Raw genomic sequence first — 27809 nt, 5'->3', positions numbered from 1 at the left:
TGCTGTAGGTAGGGGAGTATTTCATAGACCACAGCAGGTGGGAATTGAGGGGCGTCCACCCCAACAGATGAGGTGGATCAGGATGGGTGCAGGACAGGACAAGGGATGCAGCCTCGGGGTGAGTGGGACACCATGGAGGTCAGGCCGGATGTGTCTGAGGAACAGCAGAGAGCCTGTGAGGCAGGGGCAGAGCAAGTGACTGGGTGGAAAGCCAGAGGGTGTGGATGCGGGAGAGGAAGTTTTCTCCACCATCGTGAGAGCTTTTACTCTGAGTGGCAGTGGGCTGTTGGAGGAAGAAAGAGGTTGAGAAGAGGAACATGTGATCTGACTTATGATTTAAAAAGCTTTATAACAGCTTTATTGAGATATAATTCCCATACTGTAAAATTCACTCCTTTAAAGTATACAGTGCAGAGTTTTTTAATATGCTCACAGCGTTATGCAACCACCACCACCCTGTAATCCTGGAACATTCCCATCACCCATACCCTTCAGCAGGCACCCCCCCCCCCCATTTCCTCTTCCCTATTACAATGCCTTTGATTTCTTTTTGTTTTAATTTTTATTTAAAAACATTTTTTTAATGTTTATTTTTGAGAGAGACAGAGACAGAGTGTGAGTGGCGGAAGGGCAAAGAGAGAGGGAGACATAGAATCTGAAGCAGGCTCCAGGCTCTGAGCTGTCAACACAGAGCCTGATGAGGGGCTCAATCTCACAAACTGTGAGATCGTGACCTGAGCCAAAATTGGACGCTTAACTGACTGAGCTACCCAGGCATCCCTCTACCCCCCCTTTTTCTGATTTCTTTAAGTGAACATTTTATTGAGGTGTACCTACCATAAGGGCATGTGCACACATCCTGGATTGAATGTTTGTGTCCCCCCAAATTCATTATGGAAATAAATACCCAGTCCCCATATCAGGAGGGAGGCCTTTGTGGGTGATTCGGTCACGAGGATGGGGTCCTCATGATGGGATTGGTGCCCTTATAAGAAGAGGCCAGACAGCTCTGTGAGGATATCCACTATGTGACGACATAGCAAAAAGTTGGTGCCCTACAGCCCAGAAGGGGACTCTCACTAGAACCTGACCGTGCTGGCACCTTGATCTCAGGCTTCCAGCCTCCAAAACTGTGAGAAATAAATTTTTGTGGCTAAGCCACCCAGTCTGTAGTACTTTGTTTTAGTAGCCCAAGCTTAACTGAGACACTATGTAGTTCCTCTGTGTTATGTTTCAGGACCGCTCTGGCCGCTAAGGTAGGGTGCTGTATAGAGTGAGGGTTGCAGCAGGCAGCCCTGTTAGGAGGCACAAGATCATGGAGGCCATGGCTGGGGAGGATGGTGGGGAGGACCAGAGGAGGTAGAGCTCTGGAGGCACCTGAAGCTCAAGCCAGTACTGGGCACTGGTGAGAGAGGAGTCAAGGGTGTCCCCAACTGGGCAATGAGTTGTAATCACCTGGGAGTGGGGGAGGCTGTGGGTGGAGCTGGATCTTTTGCAGGGAAAGTTTGGCCCACCTTGGACATGCTGAGGTCAAGATGCCTGATAGACACGCGTTGGAGGTCCTGAGAGGTGGATGGCGGGTGTGGACTTCCAGAGAACTCAGCTGGAGTTACACACGAGGGAGTGCTCAGCTTAGATGGGTCTCAGTCCATGGTCCTGTACTTGGTGTCTGCACATCCATCAAAGGACAGCCCACCCAGCCACAGCTGTAGACTATTGAAGTCATGGCAGGCCTGGGGTGCAGATCAGGGGCATCAGCTTCCTGTGGCAGGTGTGGTGACCCAACCAGAAGTCGAGGGAGCTGTTTGGGGGCTTAGCACCTATTTCTAGTTTTTACTTATCTGGGGATCCAGTCAGGTGCCAGATTCCCCTCAAATTTCCTCCCAATTCAGATCCATCAAATTAAGAATACCTCATATAGTAGGCAAAAAATTTAGTCCATTTGGAGAATTTTTACACAATTAGTGGGATTTCCATCATCTTCCTTACTCTGTTTGATCATATTGAGATTTTTGTGACAGTCAAAGAGAAGTGTCCTTTTGGCATAGAACAAAATGATAACACTCTCAAAAGTTGGCAACGTACAACAGTATACCTACAAGTGCTTCAGTGCGGCCACATCATCATATCTTGCATTGGATGCTACATGTCTGATGCCCAGATGGAAGGCAGCACAGTGGGCATAAGAAAAGAGAGGGTTTCAGAATGTGGTCACCTCAGGGTTGGGCCCCGAGAAGTCAGTGGGCCCCGACTTCTCCTGGAACTTAGCCCTACCACCCTGAGCAAGTGACTTACTTGCCCTTCCTTAGCTTCTGCTGGCCTGGTTGTGCAGGATAGGAATAGAATTCCCTCAGGGCTATTGTGCTGACTCCCTGGGGGTGAGGCTCCAGACTCACTGGCTTCCTTCCTGCTGGGCAGATGGACCTGGAGTCTTTCCTGGAAGGCGGGCCTTCCCTGGTGTATTTTGCAGGACAAGGGGCTCCCTGACAAGGACCAGGACCCTCCACTCTGGGCCAGTGGGTTCGATTTGTGTTGATCTTTCTGCCCTAAACACTGTGTGCCCCTCTGCTCTCTCTGCTGGGGCCTGTGTCTTGCTATCCCTCTCACCCCTGGCACCACTTTGTGAGATACATGGAGCCTGTGGTCACTGCTTTGCAAAGTCACCATTTTAGGGGCACCTGGGTGGCTCAGTAGGTTAAGCGTCTGACTTCGGCTCAGGTCATGATCTCATGGTTTGTGGGTTCGAGCCCCGCGTCGAACTCTGTGCTGACAGCTTGGAGCCTGGAACCTGCTTTGGATCCTGTGTCTCCCTCTCTCTCTGTCCCTCCCCTGCTCATGCTTTCTCTCTCTCTCTCTCTCAAAATAAATAAACATTAAAAACAAAAACAAAGTCACCATTTTGGGTCTTTCACAGTCAATCCTGATTTTTGTTTTTTTTTGATCCCACTCACTTGACTGGGTGGCCCTGCTGCCTTAGGAGTCTGCATATGGCAGACTTATATGGCCTTATATGGCCATTGTCACATGTAACAGAGCAGAGTACCTTTCCAGGCACAGATGTTTTTAGAACACACCTTGACTCCTAGGGTGGCACCATTGAGGTGGGGTGTACCTGTGGATTTGAAATTTTGTGAAAGGGAGTGGACCCCCTTTACCTTTGTCCTGGGCCTGGACTCCACCTGAGAGCACAGCCCTACGCCCCCATGGCTAGTCTTGCAGAAGTGGCCACCCTAGACTTTCCCTGAAGCCAGTGCCCAGCATGGTCCCCCAAAGCTAGGGAGCACCCCTCTGCCTGCCAGCTGTTGGCTGGGGTGGACTCAAGTCCCGTTTACTTATCTGTGCTCTGGGAGACCAGGGCTCTGTAGAGGATTGGAACATGAAGGCACAGGGTGGTGTCATTTCTCTACCCGCTTGCCCTTCCTGGGAAAGCAGGACATGGAGGTGCCTGTCTTTGTCTGGGTTTATCTGTTGTGGGTTGTGTCTGGGAGCCCAGCAACAGGGAGTAGGCTCTTGTCATCCAGCCATGGACTTGAGCCAGGACTACTGTTCCAGACCCCCTACTCCACACCATCATAGGAAGAACTTTTTTTTTTTTTTTCAGGAAAATTATGGTGAATCTTGGTGTTTCCTGTCTGCAAAGTGTTCTCTAGAAGACCTTGTGGAGCATGCTCACGTTAGATCAGTAAGGAGAATTCTGGGAGGGTATTGAGGACAGAGCCATTAGATATGTGGACCATTTAATTCTATTTCCTCTCATTATTTTGCTTAAAGTTCTAGTTCCTCTCCATCTTTTCAGGGTGCTTTTCTCGTTTCTCATTTCCCCATGCCCCAGGGCAGCCTCGTATTGAAGGTGTTGCTTTAGAGTGTCACAGTGCTTACTTATCCCTGGCTGATCTTGCTCTGGGCAGTTTGGTGCATGTTAATGTTCTTTCTGAGATGTCTGAGGTCCCCCATGTTCTAGATGGGACAGGAGGGGCCAGGGGAGTTAAATAGTTTGCTGGGATTCTCAGGAAGCAAGCCCAGGCAGTCTGGCTCCAGATGGGCTCTTCACCACTCTGCAACTGCCTCTGGGGGTGCTTGTGGCCAGCCTTGGGTCTGGTCCCTGTGCTCACTGCTACCGGGGTCAAGGCGCAGACTACAGCAAAGCTTGGGATGGGGCGCGGAGGGTCTGTGTTGGCCTCTGAGCCTCGGCTCCTCACCTGCAAAAGGAAAGGGCAGAGCTGGTGCTTCCAGCTCTAGGCTCTAGGTAGCATCCATTTGGGGCTTATCTGGACCCAAGAAGGGCTTCCTCTTCTTCCTTTTGGGCCGCTTGGTGGTGCTGGAGTCATGTCATTGTCACTGAAGTGGGCAGCAGTGCTGTGTCCCCATCAGCTCCCTGGGCCACTTGGTGCTGGCTGTGGCGTATGCATGTCCTGCTTTCTTCCTAGGTGGAGGATGTATTCATTCATTCATTCCATGTGTTTTTATTGAATGTTGGTTGAAAAAATCTGCTTTCATAGAGCTGGCTTTCCAGGGAGGGCAGGCAGGCAATAACCAAGATAAATAAAAGACACATATCAGGTATTAGATGGTGGCAATAGCTATGGAGAAACATAGAGCAGGGGAGGAGGCCAGGGAAGGCTGGTGGATGGTATCGTGGTTTTAAGTAGGGTGGTTAGGGAGAGTAAGGTATGAGCAGCGGCATGGAGGGAGCCATGTGGATAGCCAGGGGCATGGCCCCTGTAAAGGCCCTGGGGTACCATCTGTCTGTTATCTTCGAGGGAAGAGCAAGGAGGCCAGGTGGCTGGTGCTGAATGAGCGAGGGCACAGGTATAGAGGGAGAGGTCACGAGGGGTGGTGGAAGGGATGCATGCCAGATTGTGTAAGGTCTCAGAGACTGTGGTGAGGACTTACCACTGGGGATGATCATTTGGCCTGGTGCACCAGGGCTAGATTTGCAGGGGCCAGCATAGAGACAATGAGATGTTAGGTGCCATACAGCCATACAGGGCATGGGGGCTCAGCCCAGGCATCAGTGGTCATGGGGGAGCAGTGCTGGGAGTCTGTGTTGACTTCAGAGGTAGAGCCAGCATGATTTCCCTGATTAGTGTGAGGGTGAGGGAAGGTGAAGGGCCCAGGATAGCTCTGAGGCTTCAGCCTAAGCAATTTGAAGGAAGTAGCCATCAGCTGAGATGGGAAGGCTTTGGGAGATGTTGAGAACAAGTTCTCCATGTTCTGTCTATCAGCGGACCCATGTTTGGCTTCCCAGACAGACACCTACAGCAGCCCCTGATTTTCTGGTTCTTGGAGGTAGAGGAAATATGAAGGGCTTCTTGGACACTGACTGGGCTGTGTCAGGATACCTGCCAGGGCTGTGTGCCATTTGCTTGAGGGCTGTGAGGAGGATATGGCTGCCCCAGCTGCTGTTTGCCACCTGGAGGCTGGGCCGTGTCTGTGCAGGGCAGAGCCTCAGGGCAGAACCTTCTGGCTTGCATATCTGGGTCCCTGTCCCTGGTCTGTACATTCTCATTTCTGTCTTCTCAGACCTAGGTTTGATCTTTTTTCCTTCTCAGATTTTTTTTTTTTTTGAAGTTGAGGTATAATTAACATATAACATTATATTAGTTTCAGGTATACAGAGCAATGATTTGATGTTTGTATATATTGTGGAATGATCAGCACATTAAGTCTAGTTTCCAGCCATCACCACACATGATTACAAAATTATTTTCCTTGTGATGAGAGCTTTTAAGATTTACTCTCTAAGCAACTTTCAAATATGCAATACAATATTATTAACTATGGTCATCATGGTCTCTATCATATTCCCAGGACTTATTTTATAGCTGGGGGTTTGTATCTTTTGACCCACTTCACGCATTTCACCAACCCCCATCCCTCGCTTCTGGCATTCTGTTCTCTGCCAATCTGTTCTCTGCATCTATGAATTCAGGGTTTTTGTTTGTTAGTTTCTGTTTTTTTTAGATTCCACATATAGGCAAGATCATATGGTGTTTGTTTTTCTCTGTCTGACTTATTTCACTTAGCATAATGCTGGTAAGGTCCATCCATATTGTTGCAAATGTCAGGATTTCCTGTTTTTAAATGCTTAATTTAATTTAATTTTAATTTTAATTTTTTTGAGGCAGAGGGGGGCGAGGGGCAGAGGGGGGGGAGGGAGAGAATCTTAAGCAGGCTCTATGCGCAGCATGGAGCCCAACATGGAACTCAGTCTCACAACAGTGAGATCATGACCTGAGCCAAAATCAAGAGTCGGATGCTCAACCATCTGAGCCACCCAGGCACCCCCTTTTTAATGGCTCAATAATATTCTACTGTGTGTATATATACACTTTTTTTTACTATGTTTTCTTTATCCATTCATCTGTCAGTGGGCACTTAGGTTGCTTCCATATCTTGGCTATTGTAAATAATGTTGCAATGAACATAAGAGTGCAGTTATCTTTTGGGGTTAGTCTTTCATTTTCATCAGATAAATACCCGCCGGGGGAATTGGCTGGGTCAAATGGGAGTTTTATTTTTAATTTTTTGAAGAACTTTCACACTGTTTTTCACAGTGGCTCCACCAACATACTTCCCACCAACAGTGCACAAGGGTTCTCTTTTCTCCACATTTTCATCAACACTTGTTATTTCCTGTCTTTTTGATACTAGCCATTCTGACAGGTGTCAGGTGATATCTCATTCTGGTTTCGAGTTACATTTCTCTGATGATCAGCAATGTGAAGCATTTCATGTACCTGTTGGTCATCTGGGTGTTTTCTGTCTCAGATTCTTTAGGGACTGGGTGGAGAAAGGCCTCACCAAGCTCACTTGCGCTGTTGGCCTGGGGGAGGGGACATGGTGGGACCTTTCTCTGACTGAGAGAAGACAATATGCTCTGTGCACAGTGGTCTGTTGAAGTGTGAGCAGGGGTGGGGCAGGAATGGGCAGTCCAGCCACTGCACATAGAGGACCATAGGCAAGAAGTGACTCTAGCAGGCTACAAAGGTTAGGGCTGCCCTTGACCCTGGGGATAGGCCTGACCCTGTGAGCTCTGCCTTCCTGAGTTTGGTCATTTTTCTGCTGTCCAGGGGCCCAGTGTCAGGGTGGAGCTGGTGGAGCTGGGTGTGACATTGCTAGCATCGTGTCCCTCCCAACAGGCCAGGCAGCTTCCCTGTGCCGACCCAGCCCTAGCTTGTCTGTTCACAGCAGGGTCACTTCATCCCACCAGTCACCATTCGTTGTGAGGTGGACCAAGCTGGCTGGTTGTCAGGAGCAGAGCACTAGCATTGGCCTGGCATGCCTGTCTACCCCCGTGTCTTCCCGTATTCTTTCTGGGGTTGAAGAGGAGTCATGGAGGGCACCGCTGAACTTTACTCCCAGTCAGTTCGCGACTGGGGGGATATATGAGTTTCTGGAGTGTTTACCATTTCCTTGTGAACCTTTTTTCTGGGTGAGCCTTGTGAGCTGCTGAGTGTAGGGCAGGGGGGAGTGGGGAGGGGCACAGTGTCACCTGCTTCTTACCAGGGAGGGTCGTCTGCCAGACATTGCAGAAGGCAGAGAGCTGAGGACCCAACCTGGGCACATAGTAGGTTGGCTCCACAGTTGGCTTTTGAATGGAGGGAGATAAGCAACCAAGAAAGACTCTGGTTCCCAGGCAGCCTCACCTCCACCTCTGTGGATGGCCTCTGGAGGAGGAGTGTCCCTGAGAAGGTCGTTGTATTTTTAGCCTCAGGGACATGCTGCACATGGCAGCCTATGGCTCATGGCAGTTAGCAGGTTGGTGAAAGGCAGTTTTGTGCAGTGTGGTAATTATGCAGCTCTGGGGGCTGGCAGGAGGCTTTCCATACAGAATGCAGGGCCTGGAGTCATGGAGAGCAGGGGGATGTCATGAAGGAGCTTTTCTGTGCAGCCTCTTCTGAATAGCTCCATAAACATACCCTTTGGGGGACTTCTCTCCAAGGGACTTTGCAAGTCTGACCCCTACAGGGACCTCTGCATTTCTTCCGGGGACTTGTGGATGAGCCCTTCTCTTCCCAGGTCATCCTGCACCAAACTGACCTGATAACCCCCCTCCACAGTCAGAAACTTCTGGTGGCCTCAGAGCTTGGTGTTGAGTGCTCAGTATGGTTTCAGTGGCATGTTTCACCGCTTCTGCTGTGGCTGGTGTCTGTGACCCCAACCCAGTGCTCCCGTTCAGAGCCCTTTCCCGGTCTTTGTAGCTCCTTGCATTGACTCTCCCCTTTCTTGAAGGCTATGTTTGAGGCCCGTGTCCTTGGTTTGCTGGCTGCTGTGGCATCTGTAGTCTGGAGTGCTGCCTTCATGAGGCCAGGTAGGCTCCTAGAGGGAGCAGGGGATATGGTTGAGAATGAAAACTGCAGAAGCCGGACAGACTGAGAAGAGTGTGTTTACTACTGAAGTTCAGGGATGCCTTTCCCAGTTGGGTTTTGAAGAGTGAATAGGAGTTTGTCAATAAGATTCTGGAGGAACAAAAAAAGGAATGACTCGAACACTGGCAGGAAAGGGGTGAAGCTCCAGTGGTATGGGGTCTTGGGGAATGATGAGGGGAGACTGAAGCAGTGGTCAAGGCTGAGGCCTGGGAGCTGTCTGCTTTGCATGCTGTGGTCAAGTCAATGACCATGTCATGTAGTATCATGCCTCCATGCACCCCATTAGTGTCCCTGGCTGTGGTTGGGGCAGGCACAGGTGTGGTTTGGCCTGGTTGTTACCTGCATGGACAGTGATGCCCTCGTCCATCGGTATTGGAGTGGGCCCATGGTTGGGGGTGGGCTCCATGTTTGGATTTAGGAGGCCTTCAGCTGGATGGCCTGTTCTGTGGACAGGGAACATGGCACCAGCCATCGACACTGAAGCTCAAGGAACCTAGGGTGCCTGAGTTGGTTGAGTGTCCAACTCTTGATTTCAGCTCAGGTCATGATCTCACGGTTCGTGAGTTCGAGCCCTGCATCTGGCTCTGTGCTGACAGTGCAGAGCCTAATTAGGATGCTCTCTCCCTCTCTTTCTGCCCCTTTCCTGCTCTCTCTTTCTCTCTCTCAAACAATGGATAAACTAAAAAAAAAAAAAAAAATTAAAAAAAAAAAAGCTTAAGGAACCTTGTAAGTCATGGGGGTCGGTGCCTTCATTTGACATGATAGGGAGACCAAGGTCTTGGTGTTGGAGGTGAGGCCTGAACCCCAATATCTTAGTGCTCCCATCCTCCTCTGAAGTAGGGAAACTGAGGCATAGGTAGGTTCCTTAGTCCTCCCAGGCTGTAAGAGGCAGAGTTAGGATGTCAGCCAAGGTGCCTCCGTAGTCCAGCTCCTTGCACAGATCCAGGCAATGGCCCATGCCAGGGTGGCCCTGGTCTGCAGGCTGGACGCTGCGCCCCCGTGTGTCAGGGAGGAAATGATGTCACTTGCACAGGGGATGACTTGCACTGTGCCCCCACATGTGCATATATGATCACTCTGTCTTTGAAAAGGCTTTTTTCAGTGTATTTTGTAGAACTCCCAGCCATGTATGTCACATACGACTTTAAGATACTGCAGGTGACATGAAGCTCTGTATTCTGTGTAGCATTTTGCTTCTTTGGAAAACAAATTGGGAACAGAACTTTGAAGAATGTGCTTCATTTCCTGTTAGAGCAAGTGAAACCTGAAATATTAATGCTATAGGGTTTCCCGTGTCTTCTTCCAAAAGTGTTAGAGAAATACATTCCCCACTCTTTTCTATCGAGGCCCGGCCGCTGGTGGCCTCAAAATCGTTAGCTGTCTGTGTGTGCTGACCTTTGGGAATGAGCAGGAGGGCTCACTTGAAAACTTGGAGAGACTCACGATCTATTTGCAGCTCTTTGATTTTCAAAATGTTCAGCTGTTCTGCAGAACCTTGGAGTTCTGATCCCGCAGTTCCGAGCCGCCTTTGACGTTTCGGTGCAGGGAGTTGTTAGCCTCTTTTTTTTTAAACGTGTGGTCCGTCGCTCAGATAAGAGAGTTGCCATGTGTTCATACATAAGCAGCTTGCTTGCAGCCCATTGATACCCTATTTGTGTTCTCTTGTTTCAGTCTCTGGAAGATTTAAGCTTTGCTGAATCCCGTGTGGGCAAACCAGCCTCTGAGGCCAGGACCGTCCTGCGGATGGCTGAGAGTCCTCTTGGGCCTGGCGACTGCGAGTGAGTAGGACCTCACCACTCACTGGGTGATAGTCACCACTGTGCTGGGCCCCACCTGCCATTTCATATACACCTCGGCTCCCGTGCTGAATGGGAGCTGAGAGAACAGTGTTGTGTCCTGTGGCCCTCACCTCTCTCTAAGAAAAGCTTAAATGCACCTACACTAAAATTTTTCATTGCTTTCTGTTTTTACAAATTTACCTTTATTTTGCAGAAAAAGGCAAGAAGGAGTCCAGGGTGTCCCTAGAGGACCAATGGCCACACAGTAGACTGTTTCCTATGACCCCGCCTGTGTCCCCTATCAGACTCACCAGGGTGCTTTCTGCTGCACTGTGTTCTGCGTGGCACTGTGTTGCCTCCCCAGGCAGCCCCCCTTCCAGTTAGGTGCACGTGGGCCAGGGACATCCAAGTGAGTGGCTCTCCCTGGGAGTGCAACAGGGCCAGCAGGATGTGGGCAGGGTCTCCCCGCCCAACCCTGACCAACTCCAGGCTACTCATCGACCCAGGTGGTTGACCTGAGGTCCTGCCATTAGGGGCTCTCTCCAGGGTCACCAGGTGGGGGCAGGGCAGCTTGGGGACTGGGGGCCACTGTGGAAAGTCTCCCCAAGTGGATGGAGCCGGGCACTCAGGCTGTGACTGAGGCATTAGATAAGGCTGTGTCTGAGGGTGTCACCTGTTGGCAGTGAGAGCCGCAAGCCTGTGTTAGCTATCTAGGGCTGCTGTGACCAAGTACCACAGACTGGGTGGCTTAAACAACAGAAGCTTATTTTCTCACGGTTCTGGAGTCCAAAATCAAGGTGTTGGCAGGGAGGGCTCCTTCTGGGGACTGCGAGGGGGAGTCTGTTGCAGGCCTCTCTCCAGCTCTCGTAGTTTGCTGACAGTCTCTGGCCTTCCTTGACTTGTGCTGCTATAATTGTAACCCCCACATAGCTTTCTCCTTGCGTCGTTATCTCTGTGTCCAAAATTCCCCTTTTTATTTTTTTTTAAAGTTTATTTATTTATTTTGAGAGAGAGTGAGCAAGTGGGGGAAGGGAAGAGAAAGAGAGAGAGAGAGACGGAGGGAGAGAATCCCAAGCAGGCTCCACACTGTCAGTGTAGAGCCTGACGCAGGACTCGAACTCACGAACCGTGAGATCATGACCTGAGCTGAGACCACAAGTCAGACCCTTAACCCACTGAGCACCTAGGTGCCCCCCAATTTCCCCCTTTTAAAAGGACACCACTCAAAATGGATTAGGGCCCACTCCAATGACCTCATCTTCGTGATCACCTGCAGAGACCTTGTTTCCAATTAGGGTTTCATGCACAGCTACTGAGGGTTAGGACTTGAATATTGCCTTGGGGGCCATAATTCAACCCATAGCAAGCCCCCTCCCAGGACAGGGCCCATCTTCCAGGTGCCTGTGGGGTGTGGTCAGTGGAGCGGCCCAGCTTGTCCTGCAAAGGGGAGAGGACATCAACAGCTGTGTAATCATCCCACATGAGACCTTTTCCTAGCAGGGTCCCCAAGTGCAGCTTACAGCCAGCCACAGCTCCCAGCCCACGTTCCGTCCTTCAGTGGCCAGTCTGCCTGGCCTTCCGGCTCCCTGTTTTTATACAGCAGCTTCGTTGGCTCCCATTCTGCCCTCCCCCCAAATCCTTGCTGTGCTTCACTCTCCACCATCTGGTCCCTAATCCAGACCCCACTGAGCAGCTCAGTGCCAACCCCACTTTACACCGTCTTTCGGGAAACATCCTGACCCACCCCATTATGTCTCCCTCCTGCCTCTCAACCTGGCAGCATGGCAGCTCCTTCAAGTATACGTGGAGAACGTAAAAGCAGTAAGAGCACTATTTGTTCTGCACTGAGTGGGCCAGGCACTGTGCTGGGGGAGCCACACAGAGCGACTCCCTGAATGCTCGCTGAAGGCCAGGGAGGAAAGTGAGGTTCTTGGTCACATGCACAGACCTGGAAAGTGCCAGAGCTGGGATTTAAAATCACGGCTGCAGTTCCAAAGCCTCAGCCACACCTCCAACATTATGCTGGGTCCTGTTCTGGGTGCTGTGGAAACTGAGGTAGCTAGGACCCAGCCCTGTGCACAGGTGTGCTTACACAGCATTCTTGGCCAGGTCCTTTCAGGCTGTGACATGACATGCCCCACCTGCCCTTAGCCCCCCTGACAGCCCTGGGTTCGCTTTTTCAAATATTATTTTTATTTTATCGATATCCTATACATATACATGTTTTAAGAAGTCAGGAGTTCTGTAAGGTTTGTGAAAAAATAGCAGATTCTTGGCCATCGCTCCTACTATCCCCACGCGAGCCCTGCCCTATCCCGCTCCCTGTGGACCACCACTTCCAGCTTTCAGCTGTTTCTTCTGAGATTTATCACACATTTGTAAAGATTATGCATGCACTCTTATTTCTGAACTTCCTATGGTGGTGAAAATGATTTTAACTCACAGTTTTCATTTCGTAGGGATGCTCTATTTAACCAGTATAGTTATTTCATAATTTTGGGTTAAATCCCTATAAAACGTGTATCAGTCAGGATAGACTAAATCAGCAGACAGTTAACACACATCCCCTAGATCTGAAAAAATTCAGTTTCTGATTAGCAGGTATAGTATTTATTTATGTTTCTGGCTCTCCTTTTGTTTTTGAGCAGTTTCAAGAGAAGATGAAGAAAGGTTTCTAACCCTGTTTCCTAAACACCAGAAGTCAGTCCAATTGTTCTTTAGCTTACTCTGGTTGGCTTCCCGCTCTCTCATCCCACTGAGAATTCTCATCCAGGTCACCAACACCCAGTGTTGACAAATCCAACACATGATTTTCTGTCAACATCCTGAGTGCCCTGCAGTGTTGGGATGTTGTTGTTGTTGTTGTTGTTGTTGTTGTTGTTGTTTTTTCCTCTCTCTCTTTCTGCCTTGGTCTCCATCTTAGGGGGAAAGTCTCTAGTTTCTCACCATTAAATATGATGTTATCTAAATTGTTAAAAAACTGTGGGGCACCTGGGTGGCTCAGTCGGTTAAGCGTCCGACTTCAGCTCAGGTCACGATCTCGCGGTCCGTGGGTTCGAGCCCCGCGTCAGGCTCTGGGCTGATGGCTCAGAACCTGGAGCCTGCTTCCGATTCTGTGTCTCCCTCTCTCTCTGCCCCTCCCCTGTTCATGCTCTGTCTCTCTCTGTCTCAAAAATAAATAAACGTTAAAAAAAATTTAAAAAAAAAAAAAAAAAAAAAAAAACTGAGATAAAATTCACATAACAGAAATTAACCAGTAACCAGCTTAACGTGTGTAGTTTAGTAACATTTAATGCTTCTCCTGTGTCGTGGGGGATCCATCCCTTCGATTGTGTTCCAAGACATTTTCATCATCTCAGGAGGAAATGCTCATGTTTGTTAAGTGTTCTGTCCCCATTCCCTCTCCCCTACCCCCCAACCTCATCACTCAGCTTTCAGTCTCTGTGGATTTACCTATAATGGATGTTTCCTATACAGTTAGAAATAATACAGTATGTGACCTTTTGTGTCACAGCCTCTAGAACTGTGAGAATTATTGTTACAAGCCACATAGTCTCTGGTACTTTGTTACAGCAGCCCAAATGGACTTTGATTTGGCATAATGTTTATGCGGTTCATCCAAGTTGTAGCAGGTATCAGAACTTCATTCCTTTTACGACTGAGTACCGTTCCATTGTATATTTATATACCATGTCCTGTTTATCCGTTCATCTGTTGATGGACATTTGGGTGGTTTCAACCTTTTGCCTGTTATGAATAATGCTATTATGAACGTGTGTGTACAGGTATTTGAATACATGTTTTCAGTTCTTTTGTGTATATACCTAGGAGTGGAATTGCTGGATCACATGGTAATTTTTGAAGAACCACCAATGTGTTTTCCACTACTGCTTTATTACATTCTCACCAGTGGGATGTAAGGGTTCCTGTTTTCCTCAACCTTACCTACTCTTATTGTTTTCTTTCTTTTTTTTTTTTTTAAAGTGATGGCCAACCATCCGGGTGTAAAGTGTATCTTATTGTGGTTTTGATTTGTATTTCCTCTTGTCAAGCTAAGGATGGTCTCCTCAATGACTAATTTGGTGAATTTTTTTTTTTTTAAATCAGGAATTGGTGTTGTCTTTTGTCTAATGCTTTTTCTGCATCAATTAATATGATCATATATTTTTTCTTCTTTTGTCGGTGTGGTGATGGCTTATATCAGTTTATTTTCTCATGTTGATCCAACATTGCATCCCTGGAATACATCTCACTTGGTTGTGATATATAATTCTTCTCAGATATTGTTGGATTCTATTTGCTAATATTTTGCTGAAGATTTTTAAGTGTGTATTCATGAGAGATACTGGTCTCTAGTTTTCTTTCTTGTAATTATCTGTTTTTGGTATTAGGGTCATACTGGGTTTATGATATAAGTCAGGAAGGGTTCCTTCCTTTTCTAATTTCTGAAGTAGATTGTAGAGAATTGGCATCCTATCTAACTTAAACATTTGGTAGAATTCCTAAGAGGAGTCATCTGGGCCTCGTGATTTTGGGGGGAAGATTATTAATTATTGATTCAATTTCCTTAACACAGATAGCTGTTTGGTTTGTCTTTCTCCTTGTATGAGTCTGGTAGTGTGTATCATTTAAGAAATTGGCCCATTTTATCTAAATTATCAAATTTGGGGGTATAGAATTCTTTGTAGTATTCTTTTATTATCGCTTTAATGTCTGTGGGATCAGTATTTCTTTCATTTCTGATGTTAGTAATTTGTGTCTTCTCTCCTTTTTCTTGGTTAGCTTGGTCAAAAAACCAGATTTTTAGTGTGTTGATTTTTTTCCTATCATATTCCTGATTTCATTGATTTATACTCTTTCACTATATTTCTTTTGCTTGATTTAGGCTTAAAATTGTTCTTTATCTTGGGGTGCATGGGTGACTGAGTTGGTAAAGTGTCCAACTCTTGAGTTTGGCTCAGGTCATGATCTCACTGTCATGAGTTCGAGCTCTGTGTTGGGCTCTGCACTAAGCATGGAGCCTGCTTGGGATTCTCTTTCTCCCTCTCTCTTCGCCCCTTCCCTGCACATGTGCATGCATGCTCTCTTTCTCAAAATAAATAAACATTAAAAAAATTGTTATCTTATTTCCTGAGGTAGAAGCTTAGGTTATTGATTTTAGATCTTTCTTCTTTTCTAATGTATACATTTAGTGCTATAAATTTTTCTTTAAATACTGGTTTTGCTGCCTTCTGCAAATTCTGGCAACTGGTATTTTCATTTTTGTTTAGTTAAAAAATTTTTTTTTTAAATTTGTCAGTAATTCCTCATTGACCCATATGTTATTTAGAATTGTGTTGTTAAATTGTCAGGTATTTGGAGATTTCACCTGTCTTCCTGTTAATTGCTTTTTGGTTTAATTCCATTCTAGTCTAAGAAAATACTTTGTATGATACCTGTTTTGTAAAAAACTTGTTAAGGTATGTCTTATGGTCCCAAATGTGGTCTTTTTTTTGTGCTATGATCATAATATTGGTATCTCCCCAGCCCCTACAAGTTCTTATGTTGAAATCATACCCCCCCCAAGTGATTGTATTAGAAGATGGCATCTTTGGGAGGTGATCAGGTGATTAGGCAGCGCCCTTGGGATGGGGTTACTATTCTTATGAAGAAGGCTCCACAGAGCTCCCTATCCCCTTCTGCCGTATGAGGACGCAGTGAGAAGTCTGAGACCCAGAAGGGGACCCACACCTGACCATGCTGGCATCCTGATCTCAGACTTCTAGTCCCTAGAACTATGAGAAATAAATGTTTGTTGTTTATAAGCCACCCAGTCTGTTGTATTTTGTTATAGCAGTCCAGTGGGCTAAGACACTTAGGTGAATGTTCCATGCAAGCTTGAGAAGAATGTGTGCTTTGCTGTTGTTGGATAGAATATTCTATAAATGTCATTTAGAAGCAGTTGATTGATAGGGCTGTTTGAGTGAACTATGTTTGTTGATTTTCTGCCTGCTTGTTATATCAGTTACTGACAGAGGATGGTGAAGCCTCCAATTATAATAATGAATTTGTCTCTCTTTTCAATTCTATCAATTTTTGCCTCATATATTTTAATACTCTGATGTTAGGTGCATAGCTGTTTAGGATTGTAATATCTTCTTGAATAATTGAATAGAATTACATATCATTATGTAATGCTCCCTCTTTATCCATGATGATTTTCCTTGTTCTAAAGTCTGCTGTGTCTGAAATTAATATTGGTACTCTAATTTTCTTTTGATTGGAGTTAGCATGGTTTATCTTTCTCCATTCCTTTTAACCTATCAGAGTCTTTATATTTATTTTTTTATTCCTTTTTAAAATGTTTATTTATTTTGGGGAGAGAGAGCATGAGCAGGGGAGGGGCAGAGAGAGAGAGACAGATAATTTGAAGTAGGCTCCATGCTGACAGTAGAGACCCAATGTGGGGCTCAAACCCAAGAACTGTGAGATCATGACCTGAGCCAAAGTTGGATGTTTAACTGACTGAACTACCCAGGCACCCCAGAATCTTTATAGTTAAAATGGATTTCTTGTAGCGAAACTATGGAAAGAGCCCAGATGTCTATTGACTGATGAATGGATAAAGAAGATGTGATATGTATATATATCAATGTGTGTGTGTATGTTTGTGTATGTGATATGTGTATACATGATATATACACACATGTATACATGTATACATATATGTATATGATGTATATGATATATATATCATATATATGGACACACACATATACACACAATGGAATATTACTCAGCCATCGAAAAGAATGAAATTTTGCCATTTGCAACAATGTGGATGGAGCTAGAGTGAGTTATGCTAAGGGAAATAAGTCAGAGAAAGACAAATACCGTATGATTTCACTCATGTGGAATTTAAGAAACAAAACAGATGAACATATGGGAGGTGGAAAAAAAGAAAAAAAGACAGGGAAACAAACCGTAAGAGACTCTTAAAGATAGAGAACAAACTGAGGGTTGAAGGAGAGAGGTGGGTGGGGGATGGGATGGGTGATGGGTATTAAGGAGGGCACTTGTGATGAGCACTGGGTGTTGTATGTAGGGGATGAATTTCTGAATTCTACTCCTGAAACCAATATTGCACTGTATGTTAACTAACTGGAATTTAAATAAAAATTTGAAAAGAAAAAAAATGGGTTTCTTATAGACAGCATGTGGTTGGATCTTGTGTTTTTATTTACTCTGATAACCTCTGTCTTTTACTTGATGTATTTTTAGACCATTCACATTTAAAGTTATTGTTGGAGTATTTAGATTAATATCGAACTTTTTAATAGCTTTTATTTTTGCAACAGGCTCTTTTTTCTTCTCTGGTTTTCATGGACCATTTTATATGATTCCATAATGTTCTCTTAGTTTATCATTTATATTTCTTTTTAAAAATTTTTAGTTCTGACCTCAGAGTTTACGATATACATTCTAAAATAATTGAAGTCTATCTTCAAATAATACTAAGAATACTTTTTCATATTAGTGCAAGTAACAGAGTAAAAACAGAGTATTAGTAATTCCCATTCCTCATGACATTGCTATTATTCATTCCACTTACCCATAAGCTATAATTACACAACATGTTGTAACTATTATTGCTTTAAATAAAAAATTATTTTTTTAGATCAGATAACAGTGACAAAAATAAGAGATTTTATTTTACCTTCATTCATTTCTTCTCAGATATTCTTCTTTCTTTATGTAGATTCAAGTTTCCAACTATATATTTTTCCTTCTGTGTGAAGAGTTTTTGAACATTTCTCTCGATCTGGCTGCTGGTGACAAATTCCCTTGGTTTTTGTTTGTCCGAGATAATATTTATTTCTTCTTCACTTTTGAAAGATAACTGTGCTTGGACATAGACTTGTAGGTTGGTGGTTTTATCTTTTAAAACTTTTAAAGATTTTCCTTTACTCTTTTCTTGCTGACATGGTTTCTGAGGAGAAATCTGCTGTTAACTCTTTTCTTTGTTCTTCTCTAGATAAAATGTTTCCACACCTCCTTCTGGCTTCTTTCATGATTTTCTCTGTTTGGTTTTCTGCAGTTTGAGTAGGTATTTTTCTTTTTGTTTTTGTTTGTTTTCTTTTTTTTAAATATTTATTCTGTTTGGTGTTTTTTGAGCCTCGTGTGGAAAATTTTTGGCCATTGTTACCGCAAATATTTTTCCTTCTCCATTATTTCTTTTGTTTCCTTTTGATGTTCCAATTACATGTATGTTACATCTCTTGATATTGTCCCACCGTTCTTGGATACTCGTTTGGCCCACCCTGCACCCATTCTTTTTTCTGTTTGTGTTTCAGTTGGGGAAATTTTGTTGACTTGTCTTTAAGCTCACTGATTTCTTCCTCAACCATCTCGAATCTACTGATGGGTATTCTTCATTTTCAAAGGTAGTCTTCATTTCTATTATAGATTGTTTTTAAAAAAATTTTTCTAGCATTTCTTTTTGATTCTCAGACTTTCTATCCTTGTGTTTATATTACCAATCTGTTCTTCTGTGTTGTCTACTTTTCCCATTAGAACCCTTAGCACATTAGTCATAGTTACTTTAATTTCCCAGTATGATAATTCCAAAAACTATCATATGAATCTGGTTATAATGCTTGCTTTACTTCTTTTAAACATGGGTTTAAAAATTTATTTATTTATTTATTTACTTACTTATTTTGCCTTTGATATGCCTTATATTTTGTTAAAAGCCAGGCATATTATGTTGGAAACCTTTAGTGTGAGTGTTTGTAAATCTCATTAGGGATTGGGCTATATGTCATGTCTTCCTTGGTTTTGTCTGTCCCACCTCGACTGTGGCCTTCCCTTGGCGCTCCTGGTTAGAGAATCTGGGGTAGCTCCTTTAGCTTAATCCACTGGTGTCATACTGGAGCCCTGTGGTGTGGTGGAAGCTGTGGGGGAGCAGAAGTATTCTGTAATCTTATGATGAAATCTCCATCTTTAGGTGGGCCTGTGCTCCCAGCCTGTGACTTTCGCCAGAGTTTCTTCTCACATGGCTCTTCCAGCCCCCTTAGAGTGCCTGGCACACTCTAGAGAGAGAGGCTAGAGTGGCTTCAGTGAGCAAAATGCCCTCCCCACCCTTCCCTGGTGGCTTTGAGACAAGATTCTGGCTAAGTCTTTCCCCCTGGACAGCAGACCTTTGTTACGGAGAAGTTTCTGGGTGTTTCACAATGGTTATTTCCTCCTCCCTCTGCCAGAATCAAGAGATGTTTCTTGGTCCTTCAGATTTCAGGGGGCCGTCTGCAAACTTAGTTCATTGATGGGTCCAAGAAAAGTCACTGATGTTCGCTTTGTCCAGCTCTTTCTTATTGTAAGGGCTCAAGTGGCAACTTCCAAGCTCTTTTCGTGTTCGAGCTGAAACAGAGTCCTTCCCTGGGCTTCAGTTTTCCTCATGACTCTTGTCACCACCTAGAATTACATACAGTAAAACCTTGGCTTGCGAGCATAATTCATTCTGGAAACATGCTTGTAATCCAAAACACTTGTATATCAAAGCGAATTTCAAGAACCTTTGGCTCAGTTGTGATCATGTGACATTTGGCGTCATGTACTACTTGTATTGCAAGACATCACTCCTTTATCAAGTTAAAATTAAAATTTATTAGAAATGTTTGCTCGTCTTGTGGAGCACTCACAGAACAAGTTACTTGCAATCCAGGGTTTTATTGTACTTTATTTGATGGTTCAGTCATTTTTTGCCTGGCTTCCTCCTTAGAACATAAAACCCGGAAGACTGGAACATCGTCTGTCTATTCCCTGCCATCCTCACACCCAAAAGAGTGCCTGGCACATTCTGAATGAATAAAAGTGATAAAGTATGTTGCCAGGCCACCTGGGCATGGGTGGCTGCTAATTTGTACATTTTCTCCTGTGCATTGTGGTTTTGGTAGATTTGAAGCAGAGATGAATGTGACTACATAGAGGAGGTGTCCAGGTGTCCTCACCAGACAGAGGAAAAAGCCCAGGAGGCTATTGTTTGCCTCTCACAGGTACTGATGGTCTATCATGGTGGCTCTGGAAGCTGAGCTCCCTGGGAGGCAGGGTTGGCCCAGCCAGTGCAGAAGCAGGTACTTTTCTGTGGTCGCTTCTAAATGGCCCAGCTGTTTTGCCCTCTTATTGTGGATGAATCTTGCATCCCACCCCTTCCCCTCCATTCCCAGGACCTTGTTTTTGGGATTACAGTGGTAGGCCTTCTGCACATCAAGAAAAACAAAATCGCCCCCGTGCTCCCCATCTTGCTGATGATCCTGCTGCCAGCATCACTTCTCATGAACAGATTTTTCAACCATTGCCATCTGTTCTGCTCTTAATTACGAGTGTAAGAAATATTGTTATCCCGATTTCATCAGGGGAATGGGGAAGGGGGAGGGATATGTATTCTTAAAGACTAAAGTTCTCGTGGAGGAAGTGTGGATCTGGCACCCACTCACTAAAGATAAGGTTGCCTCTGCCCCAAATTGAGGCGTTCACAACAGTTATTTTACTGAAAGGACAATATTGGCCCACTTACTTCTGTATAAAACGAACTTTTGGAGAAAGGTAGAAGTAGCCAAGTTGATGCCGTTAAAGAACAAAAATCCAACTAAGGATATTTGAAAATCTTATTGGCTTCATTAAATGATTCTTGAATCAGGCAGCACCCCATCTAGCAAGTAGAGGGGAGCTCTGAGGAGTTGTACAAAATGGATGGTTTTTATAGGAAGGAGGGTGAAGCAAGGAAGTTGTTAGCAAAAGAAAAGAAAGGATTGTCTCAGGCAGGGTCACTTTCCCTTTGGTGTAAGAGTTAGGTGGCCCATATCATGGAGATTATATAATTTTCTTTTGGGGAATGGAGAGGGCCCTGTGACAGATGACCTCACTGATGCTGATCAGAAAATTCTACACCAACTGAGCAAGACTACATTTCTGGGGGAGGCTGAAACTGTAATTGGGTTAGATATTAAGCCCCTGTTTGGTGACTTTGCCTAAGTGATGCCATTTTGGGCCTGGGGTTTTCTTTTTAACAATGCAAAGGCCCAAAGACCATGTCTCTTCACCTTTCTGAGGCCTCAGCCCTCTAGGATACAGGGTGAGAATGGGCTGGCAGTGATACATGGCGCCAGCTGCTGCTGGGGATGTTTCCGGAAGAAGGCCAAGTTTGGGGGCTGTTTTCTGCCCTCAGAAGCTCTTGTTAGTTTGTTCCAGGCCCGTGCCCAGCTGGTAGTGCTAACCACCAAGCTGTGGCACTGGGTGGGGAGCCTCTGTGTCCGTGGCAGACCTGTGCCTCCCATTCTGTTGCATGACTTTTTACCTCAATACCCAGGGTTCGTTGTCTTGTGGCTTCGAAGACTGAAGAGGTGGATACAAAGCAAAATGAGTTTAATAGAGTGTGGCAAAAGTTTAGTAGAGTGTGAGATCAGAAAGTAAGAATAGTTTGAAAGCTCTGTTTACAGAGAGGGGGCATTTGAAAGTGAATGCCTGCAACTATAGGCAAGGGACTTTGATTTACAGGTTCCTTCTCAGGTCCTACCCTTATTGTCTAGGGAACTCTAAATGCCTAGTCGTGCCTTTTTGATTGGCTTGTTTCTGTTGTATGAGGGGTGGTCTATGGCCATACTGTTGGTGGTCTATGGCCATACTGTTCCTTGTGGGTCATACGTTTTATGGTCTACTTGTTTTTAGTCAGGTCTTTTGTGAAATTCCTGGGGGAAGCCTGAGGGAGAGTAGGTAGTGTCTGTCACATTCTCAGGAGGAACTTTCCACCTGAGGGAGTTTGCTCAAGGTCAGACATTCCCGAAGAAATGTTTTATTTTATTTTATTTTTTTTTCAATATATGAAGTTTATTGTCAAATTGGTTTCCATACAACACCCAGTGCTCATCCCAAAAGGTGCCCTCTTCAATACCCATCACCCACCACCCCCCCCCCCACCCCCCATCAACCCTCAGTTTGTTCTCAGTTTTTAAGAGTCTCTTCCGCTTTGGCTCTCTTCCACTCTAACCTCTTTTCTTTTTTTTTCCTTCCCCTCCCCCATGGGTTTCTGTTCAGTTTCTCAGGATCCACATAAGAGTGAAACCATATGGTGTCTGTCTTTCTCTGTATGGCTTATTTCACTTAGCATCACACTCTCCAGTTCCATCCATGTTGCTACAAAGGGCCATATTTCATTCTTTCTCATTGCCATGTAGTACTCCATTGTGTATATAAACCACAATTTCTTTATCCATTCATCAGTTGATGGACATTTAGGCTCTTTCCATAATTTGGCTATTGTTGAGAGTGCTGCTATAAACATTGGGGTACAAGTGCCCCTATGCATCAGTACTCCTGTATCCCTTGGGTAAATTCCTAGCAGTGCTATTGCTGGGTCATAGGGTAGGTCTATTTTTAATTTTCTGAGGAACCTCCACACTGCTTTCCAGAGTGGCTGCACCAATTTGCATTCCCACCAACAGTGCAAGAGGGTTCCCGTTTCTCCACATCCTCTCCAGCATCTATAGTCTCCTGATTGGCTCATTTTGGCCACTCTGACTGGCGTGAGGTGATATCTGAGTGTGGTTTTGATTTGTATTTCCCTGATGAGGAGCGACGTTGAGGATCTTTTCATGTGCCTGTTGGCCATCCGGATGTCTTCTTTAGAGAGGTGTCTATTCATGTTTTCTGGGTTATTTCTTCACTGGGTTATTTGTTTTTCGGGTGTGGAGTTTGGTGAGCTCTTTATAGATTTTGGATACTAGCCCTTTGTCCGATATGTCATTTGCAAATATCTTTTCCCATTCCATTGGTTGCCTTGTAGTTTTGTTGGTTGTTTCCTTTGCTGTGCAGAAGCTTTTTATCTTCATAAGGTCCCAGTAGTTCATTTTTGCTTTTAATTCCCTTGCCTTTGGGGATGTGTCAAGTAAGAAATTGCTACGGCTGAGGTCAGAGAGGTCTTTTCCTTCTTTCTCCTTTAGGGTTTTGATGGTTTCGATGGTTTCCTGTCTCACATTCAGGTCCTTTACCCATTTTGAGTTTATTTTTGTGAATGGTGTGATAAAGTGGTCTAGTTTCAATCTTCTGCATGTTGCTATCCAGTTCTCCCAGCACCATTTGTTAAAGAGACTGTCTTTTTTCCATTGGATATTCTTTCCTGCTTTGTCAAAAATTAGTTGGCCATACGTTTGTGGGTCTAGTTCTGGGGTTTCTATTCTATTCCATTGGTCTATGTGTCTGTTTTTGTGCCAATACCATGCTGTCTTGATGATGACAGCTTTGTAGTAGAGGCTAAAGCCTGGGATTGTGATGCCTCTTGCTTTGGTCTTCTTCTTCAAAATTACTTTGGCTATTCGGGGCCTTTTGTGGTTCCATATGAATTTTAGGATTGCTTGTTCTAGTTTCGAGAAGAATGCTGGTGCAATTTTGATTGGGATTGCATTGAATGTGTAGATAGCTTTGGGTAGTATTGACATTTTGACAATATTTATTCTTCCAATCCATGAGCACGGAATGTTTTTCCATTTCTTTATATCTTCTTCAATTTCCTTCATAAGCTTTCTATAGTTTTCAGCATACAGATCTTTTACATCTTTGGTTAGATTTATTCCTAGGTATTTTATGCTTATTGGTGCAATTGTGGATGGGATCAGTTTCTTTATTTGTCTTTCTGTTGCTTCATTATTAGTGTATAAGAATGCAACTGATTTCTGTACATTGATTTTGTATCCTGCAACTTTGCTAAATTCATGTATCAGTTCTAGCAGACTTCTGGTGGAGTCTATCGGATTTTTCATGTATAATATGTCATCTGCAAAAAGTGAAAGCTTAATTTCATCTTTGCCAATTTTGATGCCTTTGATTTCCTTTTGTTGTCTGATTGCTGATGCTAGCACTTTCAACACTATGTTAAACAACAGCGGTAAGAGTGGACATCCCTGTCGTGTTCCTACAGTTTTTCCCCATTGAGGATGATGTTAGCTGTGGGCTTTGCATAAATGGCTTTTATGATGTTTAAGTATGTTCCTTCTCTCCCGACTTTCTCGAGGGTTTTTATTAAGAAAGGTTGCTGAATTTTGTCAAATGCCTTTTCTGCATCGATTGACAGGATCATATGGTTCTTATCTTTTCTTTTACTAATGTGATGTATCACGTTGATTGATTTGCGAATGTTGAACCAGCCCTGCATCCCAGGAATGAATCCCACTTGATCATGGTGAATAATTCTTTTTATATGCTGTTGAATTTGATTTGCTAGTATCTTGTTGAGAATTTTTGCATCCATATTCATCAGGGATATTGGCCTATAGTTCTCTTTTTTTACTGGGTCTGGTTTAGGAATCAAAGTAATACTGGCTTCATAAAATGAGTCTGGGAGTTTTCCTTCCCTTTCTATTTCTTGGAATAGCTTGAGAAAGATAGGTATTATCTCTGCTTTAAATGTCTGGTAGAATTCCCCTGGGAAGCCATCTGGTCCTGGACTCTTATTTGTTGGGAGATTTTGATGACTGATTCAATTTCTTCACTGGTTATGGGTCTGTTCAAGCTTTCTATTTCCTCCTGATTGAGTTTTGGAAGTGTGTGGGTGTTTAGGAATTTGTCCATTTCTTCCAGGTTGTCCAGTTTGTTGGCATATAATTTTTAATAGTATTCCCTGATAATTGCTTGTACCTCTGAGGGATTGGTTGTAATAATTCCATTTTCATTCATGATTTTATCTATTGGGTCATCTCCCTTTTCTTTTTGAGAAGCCTGGCTAGAGGTTTATCAATTTTTTTTATTTTTTCAAAAAACCAACTCTTGGTTTTGTTGATCTGCTCTACAGTTTTTTTAGATTCTATATTGTTTATTTCTGCTCTGATCTTTATTATTTCTCTTCTTCTGCTGGATTTAGGCTGTCTTTGCTGTTCTGCTTCTATTTCCTTTAGGTGTGCTGTTAGATTTTGTATTTGGGATTTTTCTTGTTTCTTGAGATAGGCCTGGATTGCAATGTATTTTCCTCTCAGGACTGCCTTCGCTGCATCCCAAAGGGTTTGGATTGTTGTATTTTCATTTTCGTTTGTTTCCATATATTTTTTAATTTCTTCTCTAATTGCCTGGTTGACCCATTCATTCTTTAGTAGGGTGTTCTTTAACCTCCATGCTTTTGGGGGTTTTCCAGACTTTTTCCTGTGGTTGATTTCAAGCTTCATAGCATTGTGGTCTGAAAGTATGCATGGTATGGTTTCAATTCTTGTATACTTATGAAGGGCTGTTTTGTGACCCAGTATGTGATCTATCTTGGAGAATGTTCCATGTGCACTTGAGAAGAAAGTATATTCTGTTGCTTTGGGATGCAGAGTTCTAAATATATCTGTCAAGTCCATCTGATCCAATGTATCATTCAGGGCCCTTGTTTCTTTATTGACCATGTGTCTAGATGATCTGTCCATTTCTGTAAGTGGAGTGTTAAAGTCCCCTGCAGTTACCACATTCTTATCAATAAGGTTGCTTATGTTTGTGAGTAATTGTTTTATATATTTGGGGGCTCCCGTATTCGGTGCATAGACATTTATAATTGTTAGAGCTTCCTGATGGATAGACCCTGTGATTATTATATAATGCCCTTCTTCATCTCTTATTACAGCCTTTAATTTAAAGTCTAGTTTGTCTGATATAAGTATGGCTACTCCAGCTTTCTTTTGGCTTCCAGTGGCATGATAAATAGTTCTCCATCCCCTCACTGTCAATCTGAAGGTGTCCTCAGGTCTACAATGAGTCTCTTGTAGACAGCAAATAGATGGGTCTTGTGTTTTTATCCATTCTGATACCCTCTGTCTTTTGGTTGGTGCATTTAGTCCATTTACATTCAGTGTTATTATAGAAAGATACGGGTTTAGAGTCATTGTGATGTCCGTAGGTTTCATGCTTGTAGCGATGTCTCTGGTACTTTGTCTCACAGGATCCCCCTTAGGATCTCTTGTAGGGCTGGTTTAGTGGTGACGAATTCCTTCAGTTTTTGTTTGTTTGGGAAGACCTTTATCTCTCCTTCTATTCTAAATGACAGACTTGCTGGATAAAGGATTCTCGGCTGCATATTTTTTCTGTTCATCACATTGAAGATCTCCTGCCATTCCTTTCTGGCCTGCCAAGTTTCAGTAGAGAGATGGGTCACGAGTCTTATAGGTCTCCCTTTATATGTTAGAGCACGTTTATCCCTAGCTGCTTTCAGAATTTTCTCTTTGTGCTTGTATTTTGCCAGTTTCACTATGATATGTCGTGCAGAAGATCGATTCAAGTTCTGTCTGAAGGGAGTTCTCTGTGCCTCTTGGATTTCAATGCCTTTTTCCTTCCCCAGATCAGGGAAGTTCTCAGCTATTATTTCTTCAAGTACACCTTCAGCATCTTTCCCTCTCTCTTCCTCCTCTGGAATACCAATTATGCGTAGATTATTTCTCTTTAGTGCATCACTAATTTTCCCCTCATACTCCTGGATGTTTTTTATCTCTCTTTGTCTCAGCTTCTTCTTTTTCCATAATTTTATCTTCTAGTTCACCTATTCTCTCCTCTGCCTCTTCAATCAGAGCTGTAGTTGTCTCCATTTTATTTTGCAACTTGTTGATAGCATTTTTTAGCTCCTCCTGGCTGTTCCTTAGTCCCTTGATCTCTGTAGCAAGAGATTCTCTTCTGTCCTTTATACTGTTTTCAAGCCCAGCGATTAATTTTATGACTATTACTCTAAATTCACTTTCTGTTATATTGTTTAAATCATTTTTGATCAGTTGATTAGCTGTTGTTATTTCCTGGACGTTTTTCTGAGGGGAATTCTTCTGTTTTCGTCATTTTGGATAGTCCCTGGAGTGGTGCGGGACTGCGGGGCACTTCCCCTGTGCTGTCTTGAATAACTTGCGTTGGTGGGCAGGGCTGCAGTTAGACCTGATGTCTGCCCCCAGCCCACCGCTGGGGCCACAGTCAGACTGGTGTGTCCCCTCTCCTAGGGGCGGGATTCACTGTGGGGTGGCGTGGCCCGTCTGGGCTACTTGCATACTGCCAGGCTTGTGGTGTTGGGGATCTGGCGTATTCGCTGGGGTGGATCGGCAGGGTGCACAGGGGCGGGATGGGCAGGCTCAGCTCGCTTTTCCTTCGGAGATCCGCTTCGGGAGGGGCCCTGCGGCACCGGGAGGGAGTCAGACCCGCTGGAGGGATGGATCCTCAGAAGCACAGCGTTGGGTGTTTGCGTGGTGCCAGCAAGTTCCCTGGCAGGAACTGGTTCCCTGGCAGGAACTGGTTCCCTTTGGGATTTTGGCTGGGGGATGGGCGAGGGAGATGGCGCTGGCGAGTGCCTTTGTTCCCCGCCAAGCTGAGCTCTGTCTTCTGGGGCTCAACAACTCTCCCTCCCGTTGTCCTCCAGCCTTCCCGCTTTCCGAGCAGAGCTGTTCACTTATGACCTCCCAGATGCTAAGTCCAGCTTGCTGTCGCAACACACTCCGTGCGGCCCCTCCGCTTTTGCCAGCCAGACTCGGGGGCTCTGCTTGGCCGTTGGGCCGCCCCTCTGCCCCAGCTCCCTCCTGCCAGTCTGTGGCGTGCGCACCGCCTCTCCGCCCTTCCTACCCTCTTCCGTGGGCCTCTCGTCTGCGCTTGGCTCTGGAGACTCCGTTCTGCTAGTCTTCTGGCGGTTTTCTGGGTT

At 44.7% G+C, this 27809-nt stretch overlaps 1 protein-coding gene across 6 annotated transcripts in view; it reads left to right on the top strand.

Annotated features, from left to right (window-relative positions):
• Positions 1 to 27809, top strand: part of APBA2 (amyloid beta precursor protein binding family A member 2) — a 266467-nt gene that overhangs the window by 37141 nt on the left and 201517 nt on the right. For all 6 annotated transcript variants that reach the window (XM_042941220.1, XM_042941215.1, XM_042941219.1 and 3 more), the window contains one exon: positions 10044 to 10150. The gene's annotated coding sequence lies outside the window, so the exon portion shown is untranslated. The remainder of the gene's footprint in view (positions 1 to 10043; positions 10151 to 27809) is intronic.

Source organism: Panthera leo, chromosome B3 (assembly GCF_018350215.1).
Source record: "Panthera leo isolate Ple1 chromosome B3, P.leo_Ple1_pat1.1, whole genome shotgun sequence".
In the NCBI taxonomy this organism is placed as follows: domain Eukaryota; kingdom Metazoa; phylum Chordata; class Mammalia; order Carnivora; family Felidae; genus Panthera; species Panthera leo.
This window is presented reverse-complemented; position numbering and strand designations above follow the sequence as displayed.